This window comes from Sorex fumeus, unplaced genomic scaffold (assembly GCF_029834395.1).
Source record: "Sorex fumeus unplaced genomic scaffold, SorFum_2.1 ptg000063l, whole genome shotgun sequence".
In the NCBI taxonomy this organism is placed as follows: Eukaryota; Metazoa; Chordata; class Mammalia; order Eulipotyphla; family Soricidae; genus Sorex; species Sorex fumeus.
Genome location: NW_026606120.1, coordinates 8,939,642 through 8,952,291, shown reverse-complemented (window position 1 = coordinate 8,952,291; position 12,650 = coordinate 8,939,642).

Genomic DNA, 12,650 nt, shown 5'->3' with positions numbered 1-12,650 from the left:
ACAGTTGTTGGTTTTTTTTTTTTTTTCAGCATAGAAATGGCCCAGTTCTTTGAACAATCTTGAGAATAACACCAAGCTGCTAAATCTTTCCTGTCAGACCAGGTAGGACTGAACTCTGGGACCTCTTCAGATTGGGGTTTGGCAGATTCCCCGAACACCCCAGTCACCCTCCCCTGCCCAGGGGCCAACAGCTCCCACCCACACCCAAAGTTTCAGGCATAGAAATGGCCCAGCTCCACAACTGAACCTCATCAAGCTGCCAAGCCACCAGATGCTTCCACCTTCTGGAGCGACACCGCATTTCATAGTCGTTTGAGCCATCTGACCCCAGCCCAGTAGGAAAACAGCAGATCTGATAAAAAGTTGTGTAGGATATTGCAAACCACAATGTCCAAAAGGACTGTGTGTGTGTGTGTGTGTGTGTGTGTGAGAGAGAGAGAGAGAGAGAAAGAGAGAGAGAGAGAGAGAGAGAGAGAGAGAGAGAGAGAGAAGTAAAGTACCTGCCATAGAGGCAGGAAGTGGGTGGAGAGTGGGGGATGATGGATGGTGGGAGAGAACCTGGGGACACTGGTGCTTGAAATGGACACTGGTGCAGGGATGGGTATGGGAATACTGTATGAATGAAATCCAGTCATGAACAGCTTTGTAAGGGTCTATCTCACAGTGATTCAGTAAAAACATTAAACAAATTGCTTCATAGAAGTCCACCAATATCAGTGAGCCAAATTAGTAACACAGAAGGCTCAAAGTCATATAACATCCAGTACACACTCAGACACTGAGCTTTTGTGACGCCATTGTGAGATAGAACAGTGACCATAGATTGACTTCTATTGATCTATTCCCGATTCTTTCTTCTTGTAACAAGCAATATAGAGTAAACTATTTTGTGTTCACTAGGGTGTCAGGTCTGTGGTTGGGGAGGAAATGCCAGTGTGTGTGACCAAAATAATGAGCAGCGCAGCCAAGTTTGCTGACACCACAGCTGACATGTGAAACCTCAGAGCCAGCGCATGTGTGTGACCTCAGGGAGTCAGACCACCTGTGCGATCTCAGGGAGCCAGTCCACCTGTGAGACCTTAGAGAGTTAGAACTCTAGTGCCACCTCATTCATCCCAGCAAGATCTGCCACCAGAAAGGAATTATTTAATGCTGGAAGAATTTTATGTTCTAGCATGTGTTGTAACAAGCATGTGTTGAATTAAATTTCTTTGTGCCTGCTTACGGTGCAGGCTGAGGGGCTGGGTGGAAAACTGGGGACTTTGGTGAAGGGAAGGTCACACTGGTGGTGGAATTGTCTTTGGAACATGGACTTCCTGAAACAACTGTCTAACAAACAACTCTGTAAATCATTGTGCTTCCATAAAATCTCCCCTCAAAAAAAGTTCTTCAGGAGTGAACAGGTACAAGCAGCTGGGTTCTGTGTGGCACACATGGGCCTCAGAGCACCATGGGTGTGGCACTGGAGAACCGGGAGCTTGCTCAGAGGCCTCCTGAGCACTGTTTGGAAGTCCCCACCCCAAGATAGGAAGGAAAAAGGACAAACCTAATTCAGAACCTAAATGATGTTGTGGAAGAGTGAATCCTTTACATGTATGTGTTCAAAGTGTCTTCTCTGACTCATCAGAAGCTAGCTGGATTTTTATATTTTCTCCTGATTTTAATCTGTTATTTTATGCGACATATAGGGGAAAAATAAGCTTTATCCAAGTTTGTAGGGTTGATATTTTTAAAATTGTGTCAGTTAATTATGAGCAGTAATTACGAAGGTAAAATTCATTGTTTCAGGAAAGGGGGATACATGAATATTGGAACCTAAAACCTTATGATATATTAGGATTCTGAAAGCACATGTTCAATATTCATTTGATAAAAATAAAATATCATTTTGGTAGGTGAGATATGGACTCAAATCTGGTGTGTTAATGAGGATCATAGGTGGATGTGGTCAGTGGAAATCCAGGCTCCTATGGGTGAGCCTGGGGTCCATTCAGTCACCCAGTATCAGAGACATGAGACAGCAGGTGGGAGAGGACATGGGGCTGACAGTGGGATAACTTGGAAGCGTTTGTTTTGTTTTATTTAGTATCTCTTTAAGGGTCCAATCCTGTCCAAAGTTGAGGGGACCTTGGACAGGGCAGGACCATTGCCGTCATGCCCCTCCCTGGGGGGAAAGAGCATCAAGATACTGATAAAAGAGTGGGGAGAAGACAGAGCTGTTCTCTCCACACACTCTGTTTATACGGGGTGAAAATGAAATAGGGACAAGACAGGTTGGAAAGTGAATAAGGTGATTGCCTTGCTCACCACTGACCAGGTTTCTATCCCTGACAGCCCACATGGTAAGCTGAACCCCATCGGGACTAATCCCTGACTACATCCAGGTGAGATCCAAAACCCAAAAACCTGAATAGAATATCCGATAAACTCATCATCTGAGCATGGCGATGGGGAGGGACTGGTTGGCAGACAGAGGAGAAAGTAGGGCAGCGCTCAGAGGTGAGAGAATGAACTGACTGGGAAAGAGCATGTCTGAGAGCAGGGCTGGAATTTTGCTGGGCTTATTAGCTGTATAAATGTAGTAGCGATAAAAGATGAATAATTTTCCTAAGAAAAGGAACAGGATGTGGAAGGAAAATTACCTTGCAGTTTCTAGGTTTGGCATCACAGACCAGAGAAAGAGGTTTGGGGCCATGATGAAACCTCAGACACAGTACAAAGCCCCAGAGGTTTCCCTTCCACAGCTATCCGCCGACTCCAGATCCTGACTTCAGGACAGCTCTGACTTCATCCCATGGATGTCCTCCTCCAGGTCAGCATCTAAGCCTCAGTCAGACCACTGCCCCGCCTCTGCAAAGTAGGAGCAAGCAGAGCAGCGGCGTCCCCGTGTGACCATAGCGCAGAAAGACAACTCAGTCCGAATTGTGCTTCCTAGCAGGGAGTTCTCCATGAGCTCCTAGCTTTGCACACTAGGGGGCGCCCTGTGGTGCCTGCCGGAATGCACTGCTTCTACAGCATGTAAGAGCAACAACTCTGGCTTTTGATGTCTTTAGATATTTATTCATGGGTCCCTGAAGCAAGGCCAGTAATAGAGTTTAAAGGGTAGCGCTGGAGTTGGTTTGTGGGGGTGATTGCAGTGCTTCTACGTGTATTGGGAAGTGGGAGGAGATAGCCCAAATCAACTCCGTGAAAACCTGGAGATTTCAGTCACAAAATCCACATACCCGAATTTTCAGCAGATTATTGCTGAGGTCCATCTTGAGACAGTGGAGTCAGGCTGGGGATATGGCAGCGATTTTGGATTGTGGAAGCAAGTGGCTGTTGGGGGCTCTGCTTGGGCAGGCACAGGCCAACCTGCCCCCTCTGATCTACCCCAGTCTGTTCAGCTATGCATGCGAGGGTCCGAGCTTAACTGTAGATTTTGGTCTCTTCTGAGATTTATCTCTGGGTCTCTGAGATAAGGCCAATAAATGAGCCTATATAGCTAAGTCAGAGGTGGTTTGTGGGTGTGGCTCCCACATACCTAACTTTTGGCTGTTAGGTATGTGGCTCCCACATATCTATTTCTCGATAAACTTGGTCCCAAGTTGTTGGGGTACGGCCAAAAGCACAGCGGCAATTTTATGGTGTCAGGAAGCCTGAAGACACCATCGGGCTGCTGATGCACTCACCCCACAGGTACAGGTTGACCCGTTGGTGGCATCATACCCCCCCAGGAGAAAAGATATTAGGAATTTTTTTTCCATCTAGAATAAGACCACTTAACACTGATGGGAGAATGAATAGACCCAGAGAAGGGGAGCAAGGATTATGCACCTGGAGGCATCGGTCCTGGGCACTGATTCTTGTGTTTCCGGATTTCCACAGCATGTAAGAGCAAGAGATGTAGGCCATGGCATTGCTACCAGGAAACTTTTGCTGGAGAGGTGAATCTTAAAAAATCTAGCATTATGAAAGGTGGCAATGTGTTGTTTATGAAACCCTATCAGCAACAGCACTGTAAACAACAGTACAAAACTTGAAAAAAATGTTGGGGCCGGAGTGTTTGTACATAGGACATTTAGGACATAGCACATAGGACATTTCCCTTGCTTGCGTCTGACCAAAGTTCGATCCCTGATATTACATATGACTCTCTAAGCTCTCCATGAGTAATTCCAGACAGTAAAGCCAGAAGTAACTCTGGCCAAAAACCAAACCAAATCAAGAACCCCTGACAAACCTCCCTAAAATCTTCCCCTCATAGAGACAGACTGGTGGGTGGGCAAATTGTCCGGAGGGCAGAGGGTGTTGGGAGAGATGAAGGGATCAGTGTTGAAACATTGTGTGCCTGAAACCAAATCATAAGTAACTTTGTAATTTCACTGTAACTGAATGAAAGAGTGCGTTCAATAATCCAGCGTAGATGAACAGTCTAATCCACAGATTTGACTGTTTTTAAACATTTCTCTGTTAGTGACCCAAAATCCTCTGGCTGAGGCAGCATCTACACATTTTGTTTGTGTAGGGAGGAGAGTGCAGTAGAATGTCTTAAAATCGATGCAAAAAACCCAACCAAACAAATAAATAAAAATAAAAACCTCTTCCGGAGGGGAGAATAACATGACACTCGTCAACATAACAATGCTACCGGATTTCGTGCCAGCTGTTTCACTCAGAGTGTCTCAAAGGGGGCGGGTTTGAGCCCACCCCACCTGAAGGACCCATCCCCTGCATCCGAAAACCTCCAGAACCCAACTGCCACCATACTCAAGGCTGCTCTCCACACGAGCAGGCCAAGCCTCACCCACGAGTGAACCTATTCCTGGACCGTGCGGCTGCAAAAGTGGCCATGCAACAATTCACAGGACACACTCTACCCATACTCCAAGAGTATTGCACCACATTTGATGGGGTTCACATTAGTAGGCAATCAATCTTAGAGGGATATATATATATATATATATATATATATATATATATATATACAGACATATTTACAAAAGCACACAAGGCTCAACTTTTAACTACATGTTAGTGATCTCTTATAGAAGGTCTCAATGGCCCCTGTCAAAATAGAACAACCTTCACACCCTTTCCTCTAAGGATACTTGTTTGGAACAACTTCAGCGGTTTTTCATAAACACGATCACGATCACTACCATCCTGTTGTTCGTCGATTACCTCACGCAGGCCCCAGTAACATCTTCGTCCTAGCCCTGAGATTTTTTTTAAAAGTGCCATATTCAAGGCTCTTTCAGGGTTAGGAGAATGAGACCCATCATTGTTACTAGTATTTGGCATATTGGGTATACCACAGGGAGTTTGCCAGACTCTGCCGTGTGGGCAGGTTACATTCGGTAGCCTGCCAGTTTGTTCAAAGTAGAAATGAGATGATAAGATGTTGCGCGGCTGCGCTTCCGGGAGCTGAGTGTGATAATCTCTGGATCCTGGCCGTTGTTGGGGTTACACGGCAGTTGGTGGGTGTAACTGTCTAGCTACTGGCAGGTCCAGTCCCAAACCATGCAGGCTTGGAGATCTCAGCCCCGGGTCCCACACACCTGGGTTCCTCTGCCAGTTCTTTTATGCATGAGGCTCATCCAAGTATGTGGAGAGTGGTCCCAGCATGCCCTTGGCTGGGGCCCAGAGGTCTTCAGCTGTTGGGCCCTGGTGGGGACAGTGAGGCACAGGGTAGGAGACTCTGCCTTGTTCTCTCCTGGGAGCTGAGTGTGATGATCTCTGGATCCTGGCCGTTGTTGGGGTTACACGGCAGTTGGTAGGTGTAACTGTCTAGCTACTGGCAGGCCCAGTCCCAAACTGTACAGGCTTGGAGATCTCAGCCCCGGGTCCCACACACCTGGGTTCCTCTGCCAGTTCTTTTATGCGTGAGGCTCATCCAAGTGTGTGGAGAGCGGTCCCAGCATGGCCTTGGCTGGGGCCCAGAGGTCTTTTTATTATTTTTTCATAATAAACAATACAAAATGCATTATTTCGGTTCGCTTTGGTACAGAAATTAGGTTTCGGGGTGGAAACATCCAAAATATGGTTGTGGGAAGGTGAAATGGTGGTGGGATTGATGTTTGAAAATTATTAAATGTAGTAAAATATTGTGAACTACCTTATAAAATTTTAAAAGTAAAAAAATTCCTCTATGTGGCTGGAGAGGTAGTGCTTGCATGCATGCATCCACACCCAGTTTGATCATCACCCCAGTTCCTAGCAAGCAAATCTGCCTATTGGTAAAACTGTCAGAACCAGGTGAAGAAGATCCTGGCCATGTGTGACTTGGAGGAACATGGAATCCCTGCTTGAGGGAGAAGCTTTGTGAACCCCAAAAGCAGGTCCTCAGCAGCCACAACAGCCCATAGCTAACATTAAGTCTCATGTAGGCCTCAGTTTGTTTCCCCGAAGCAGGACTAGCAGTTTCTGGTAAACTCCCAGCTGAGTAATTTGCCAACATAAGAAATTGGACAGGCTCATTTCACCAAGTTATCCACCCGGTGGCAGGGCTCCTTCCTGGGGTTGCTCGTCTAAGTAGACCCCCCCAAGAGAGTGACCAGTTTTCATCCTTGATCTGTAGCGGACAGGAATTGAGGCAAACTACATGCAACCAAAGCTGAACCATTCCGGGTACCCTCTGCTAATCTCACCCAGGTACCTACCCGGTGGCAGGGCTCCTTCCTGGAGCCGGGGCCGCTTATGTAGCCACAAATTATTCTTTGCCTCCTAATTTCATAGAAACCATAAGTTACCCTCTTAGATGAAACTTTCACTAGGTTAGCTTAACCAACAGAAACACATTAGCCAATAATTCATTAAGCCCATCTCAATTTATTCTGCATCTCAAGCAGAATAGTAACAGTGAGAGTGAAGATTTAATCACACTGGCCACAATGGTAAAGCAACGCGAAAGCCCACCAAGCTTTCATATTGAAGAGGCTAGCCCAGAAGACACCAATCATAATGAAGTGCTAGACAACCTCTCTGACAAGGAATTCAGAAGGGAGCTACTGAGGATGCTTAAGGAGCTAAAAGAAACAATGGAAAGCAATGCCAATAAAAGACAAGAGGACTTGAAGGTAGAAATGAGGAAAATGCAAACAGAAATATCAGATCTAAAAAACCTGGTAGGCGATTTGAAAAACTCAGTGGAAGGCCTCAGCAGCAGAGTAACAGCTGCTGAGGACAGAATTAGTGAGCTCAAAGATAAAGTCCAGAGACTTTCGAGAAAAGAGCAGAAAATGGAAAAGAGACTCACAATTTGGGAACAGATGGCAAGAGAAGATTGTGATGAAGCAAGAGGGGTAACAAAAATTATTGGAGCCCCAGAGTAACAGGAAGAAAACCCTGATGAAGAAGAAACTGTCAAAGACATCATTGCTATGACGTTCCCAGAGATGAAGAAAACATGTAACCACATTCAGGAGGTCTGAAGGGTACCAGCTAGAAGAAATCCGAATAAAAATACCCCAAGACACATCCTGATCAAACTGACCAAAACCTTAGAAAGAGAGAAAATTCTGAAAACAGCAAGATCAAAGAAAGAAATTGCCTATAGAGGAGCATCCTTAAGATTCACATCTGATTTCTCTGATAAAACCCTCACGGCCAGAAAACAGTGCTGGGATATAGTGAAAAAACTCAATGAAATAAATGTCTCACCAAAAACACCTTACCCAGCAAGAGTCTCATTCATAGCAGAAGGAACAACACACAGTTTCACAGACAAACAAAAGCTCAGGAACTTTATAGACTCAAAACCATGGTTACAAGGACAACTAAATGGCTACAAGACAGGCCCTTCAAGTACACCAAATTTAATATAAAAATGGGACCAAACCCCATAACAATAATCTCTCTCAATGTCAATGGGCTAAATGCACCAAATAAAAGACACAGAGTGGCAGGATGGATAAGAAAATTTAATTCAACTTTCTGCTGCCTAGAAGAAACACATCTCAATAGTCAGAGCAAATACAGGCACAAAGTCAAAGCCTGGAAAAAATCCTACAGGCAAACAACTCCTATGAAAAACCTGGGGTAGCCATCCTAGTATCAGACCACATTGATTTCAGACTGAAGAAGGTCACAAGAGACAGAGAAGGCCATTTCCTATTGATCAGTGGATCTGTACAACAGGAAGAACTTACAATACTAAATGTATTTGCATCTAATGAGGCACCAGAAAAGTACTTAAAACAACTACTCATAGACTTGAAGAAAGACATCGATAGCAACACAATACTAGTGGGAGACTTCAACATCGCTTTATCACCTCTTGATAGATAACCAGACTCAAGTTTAGCAAGGACATACTTTATCTGAGGGAAAAAATGGAAAAAAAGGGGTTTAGTAGATATATACAGGACACTTCATCCTCAAAAAAGCTAAATACACATTTTTCTAAAGTGTGCATGGAACATTCTCCAAGATAGACCACATGCTGAGCCTCAAAACATAAAGGTAAAGGTAAAGGCCCTCCCGTTGATCTTCGATTTGCTCGAGCGGGCCCAGTAACATCTCCATTGGAGACTTTGTTGTTACTGTGTCTGGCATATCGAATACTCTCGGTAGCTTGCCGGGCTCTCCGAGAGGGGCGGAGGAATCGAACTCGGGTCGGCCATGTTGGCCGCTTGTAAGGTGAACGCCCTACCCGCTGTGCTATCGCTCCAGCCCTACAAAACATACCTCCATAAAATAAAGAAGATAGAGATTGTATCAACAATCTTCTCAGACCACAATGCGCTGAAATTAGAAGTAAATCACACACACAGACACACAGAAAACTAAATCAAATGCCTGGAAATTAAACAGCTCACTATTGGACAACGAGTGGCTTAGAAAAAGGAAATCAAAGAAGAAGTCAAAAGATTCCTGGAAATGAATGAAAATAAGGACAAAAGTTACCAAAACTTATGGGACACAGCAAAAGCTATGTTAAGAGGAAAGTATATAGCTCTACAAGCATTTCTCAGGAAGGAGGAGCGAGCCCACATAAGTAACCTAACCTCACAGCTTAAGAGCTTGGAGAATGACCAACAAAAGGAGCCCAATCCAAACAGGAGGAAGGAAATAATAAAACTCAGAGCAGAAATTAATGAGATGGAAACCCAAAAAACAATCCAAAAGATCAATGAAACCAAGAGCTGAATCTTTGAGAAAATAAACAAGATTGATAAGCCTCTAGCAAGACTCACAAAGAAAGGGAGAGTGAAAACCCTAATAAACCGAATCAGAAATGAAAAGGGGGACATTACAACAGAAACTGCAAAAATTCAATGGATCCTCATGGCATACTTTGAGAAGCTTTATGCCAGGAAACACAAAAACATCAAGGAAATGGATAAATCCCTAGATTCCTATAGCATCCCAAGGCTGAACCAAGAAGACCTGGAATACTGGGAACATTGGTGGTGGAGATAGGGCACTGGTGAAGGGAGGGGTACTCGGTCATTGTATGACTGAAATGTAGTCCTCAAAGTTTGTAAATCTGTAACTGTATCTCAAGGTGATTCATTTAAAAAATAAAGAAATCATAAGTAGAAATTTCCTGGACTTGAAGATTATAGGCATAGGGATCCAGGAGACCTGAAAGGTCCCCGAGAAAATAGGCTCAACTAGAAAAACTCAAAGACACATCAAGTTCAAAATAACATATTTTAAAAATTAAGACAGAATGTTGAAAGGAGCAAGAGCAATAAAGCATCGTACATACAAAGGAAAGCCCATATAATTCCCATTAGATCTATCAAATGAGCCAGAAGATAAGAGTTGGATAGATTAGAAAAACTCAACGAAATGCACACCTCACCAAGAATACTCTAGTCAGCTAGATTATCATTCACATTTGAAGAAATGATATAAACCTTCAGTGGCAGGCAGTAGCTTAGGAAATTCTTAGCCCTGAAATCAGTTGTACAATAAGATTAAAAGGAGCTTCTCTATAGGGGACACTTCTCAGCACATGCTACCGAGTATGGCATTCGCTCGTGGTGTTTATGGATGGATGTACTCTGCTAGATTAAAGAGGTTGTGTTTACTTCTAGGTTGCTAAGAGATTTTATCTATTTTGGACAATGAATTAACAAAGCATTTATATTCAATGTTCTATGTCTTTATGTCTTATCAGTCTATTTATTCATCAATAGAGATTTTATAACAATCTCTTATCTTCATTAGCAGGCACTTAATCAATCTATATTATAACATCTTCTAATATTAAACCAATATTCCCTTGCTTCGGATAAAACGCATTATACATTTATAGGCATATTCATATTTTCCCTCTTTAAATCTTATTAACTCTCTTTACTCTTACTAAATTTTATATTTGTAGGACTTACCTATTTCATGTAAACTCCAAATATCACTATCACTATCACCCCTTTGTTCATCGATTTGCTCAAGCGGGCGCCAGTAACATCTCCATTCATCCCTGTCACATACTAGTGTAGCCCGATGGCATATTGGGGTGAGGGGAATGAGAACCATCGTTGTTACTGTTTTAGCTATATCAGAACACCCAGGGGAGGGAGATCAAGGTCTTTGTGCCCTAGGGGTCCAGGCCTGTTTCCAGATTCTGGGATGCACAGTAGGACTTTACAAGGGGGGGTCTAGGTTCATCCAAGCTCACAGCTCTGGGCGTCTGGTTGATCCATCTGGGGTATTGTTGGAAGATTTTTATATCACAATTTAAATATAACAATCAATTTCTTCTGCCCCCTATTTAAAGAAGAACCCACCAGTCTGATCCTCTATTTACCACTCTGAGATTAATTATTTCCAAACTTCCTGGGAAATGTACTAGCATAGACTCACTGGTCTCTCTTGGGGGACCCCTGTGTGGTCGGGCTTGTAGCTCTGACTCTGGGTCTCTGGCAGGAAGGGTCTGCTTCAGAGCTTCACAGCTCATCCATGTGCTGCTGGAGACAAGCCTCAGTTCCCTGCCACCTGGTGCCTTCAGATGTGTCCACACTACACGGTGACTGATCTCCATGAGTGACCAGGAGCGTAGACTAGGCAGGGCTTATAGGGCCTCGTCAGCCTTCTTCTGGGAGCTGCACATCACCTGGGCTTTGTTCTGTCCACGAGGAGTGAGCCTGCAAGTCCAGTCACCCTTGGGAGAGGGGATTGTCTCCACTCTCAGTGGCAAAGGATGTGGGGAGTATTGAAAGCCACCACACTCCACATATGACAACAAATTACTTGTAGTTTTCTACATGCAAAATAAACTCTTTCCAGGTGAGGCCCTAAAGTCTGTTTCCATCCAGACTCAGCGCAGAGGCCCGAGTGTCACCATCTGGGTCAGGCGGGCACAGAGGAGGCTGCTGAGAGCATGTGTGTGAGTAATGAATCCCCAGAGCAATAGCCTCTGATGGGGGAGAGACCGGGAAGCTTCTAGATATACTTGATGAGGGGAAATACTCCAATAAAGCTCAGAAAACTGCAACTTGTTTTTTTCTTCCAATTCCTCACCCTCCACCCCCCATCCTCAGACCTTGTGCCCTCCCCACATGAGGGGAGTCTACATGGGGCAGGAGGCAGAGTCCCTCCCTCCCAGAGAGAGGAAACCCCACCACACGTACTTGCACTGGACACAACATGAACCTGTGACAGGAGACCACGTGATGGACTCTGATTCAGGACATGGTGGCTTAGAAGCTGGGACAGTACAGTGCATTTGTCATGGTGGTGAGTGGCAGCAGTGTCCTCAGTGTCCAGAAAGAGCTGTGACAGTCATCCTTACTCAGGGCCCAGTGCCCAGCATCAGGGAGTCAGGGGTGTGGGCAGTGATCTCTGTGACCTGCAGCAGGGACAGTGTATCCTGTGAGAGGTTGACCGAGAGAGGATGGTGGATTCTGCTCCCTAGTGGCCTCCAGCCTACTTGCTGTCACTGTGATGACCATGTCCACATATTTATACTGATACCTTCATGTATGCCATGTCTGCACTGTGTATGTCTGTATTGTATGTTACGTGTACTAGTACCATGTGTTATGTGATGCACAGTTACATTTCAGGTCTCACTAGCCCTTTATTAAAAAGAAAAAGTTGACATCTATTGTTTGCACTAATAAGAAATACCTAAGAAATAGATTCAGACATTTTCCTACTGCTGAACTCATACCCACCTCCTAATTTCAATGGCTGGAACCCACACAGAGAAACAAACAAGATCATCCAGCACAGGGATCTCTTGCCTTTTTCTTCCCAGAAGAAAATAATTCAACATGTATTTCAAGTATCACACCACCCAGGGTGCTCTCTGGTGAATCACTCAGTGATTCCCCATGTAGCTGAATCCCAGGACAGTTTGTGCTTGTTGCATACTCAGGCCTCTCCCAAGTCACTGTCAACATGTGGGGCCTAGAGCGCAGGTGTCATTCATTTCCCAGGGCCCACCTGGGAACAGGGGCAGTGAGCACAGTCACTGGTGTTCTAGTCTATATTCTTTCTGCGACCATGGGGCTGAAAGCAACAAGCTCACCTCCAACCATGTTATAAACCCAGACTCTCCTCCAGCCAGACTCTCTGAGATTGAAGAAACCATCCAGGCGACGCCTCAGCTCACTGGCATTGGGGCTCCCTTTCTCTCTGCCATCCACATGGTGTCACACCTGTGAGGTCTAATCAGATTTGGAGGTTCAGGTTGTGGTTGTTTTTCTTCACTC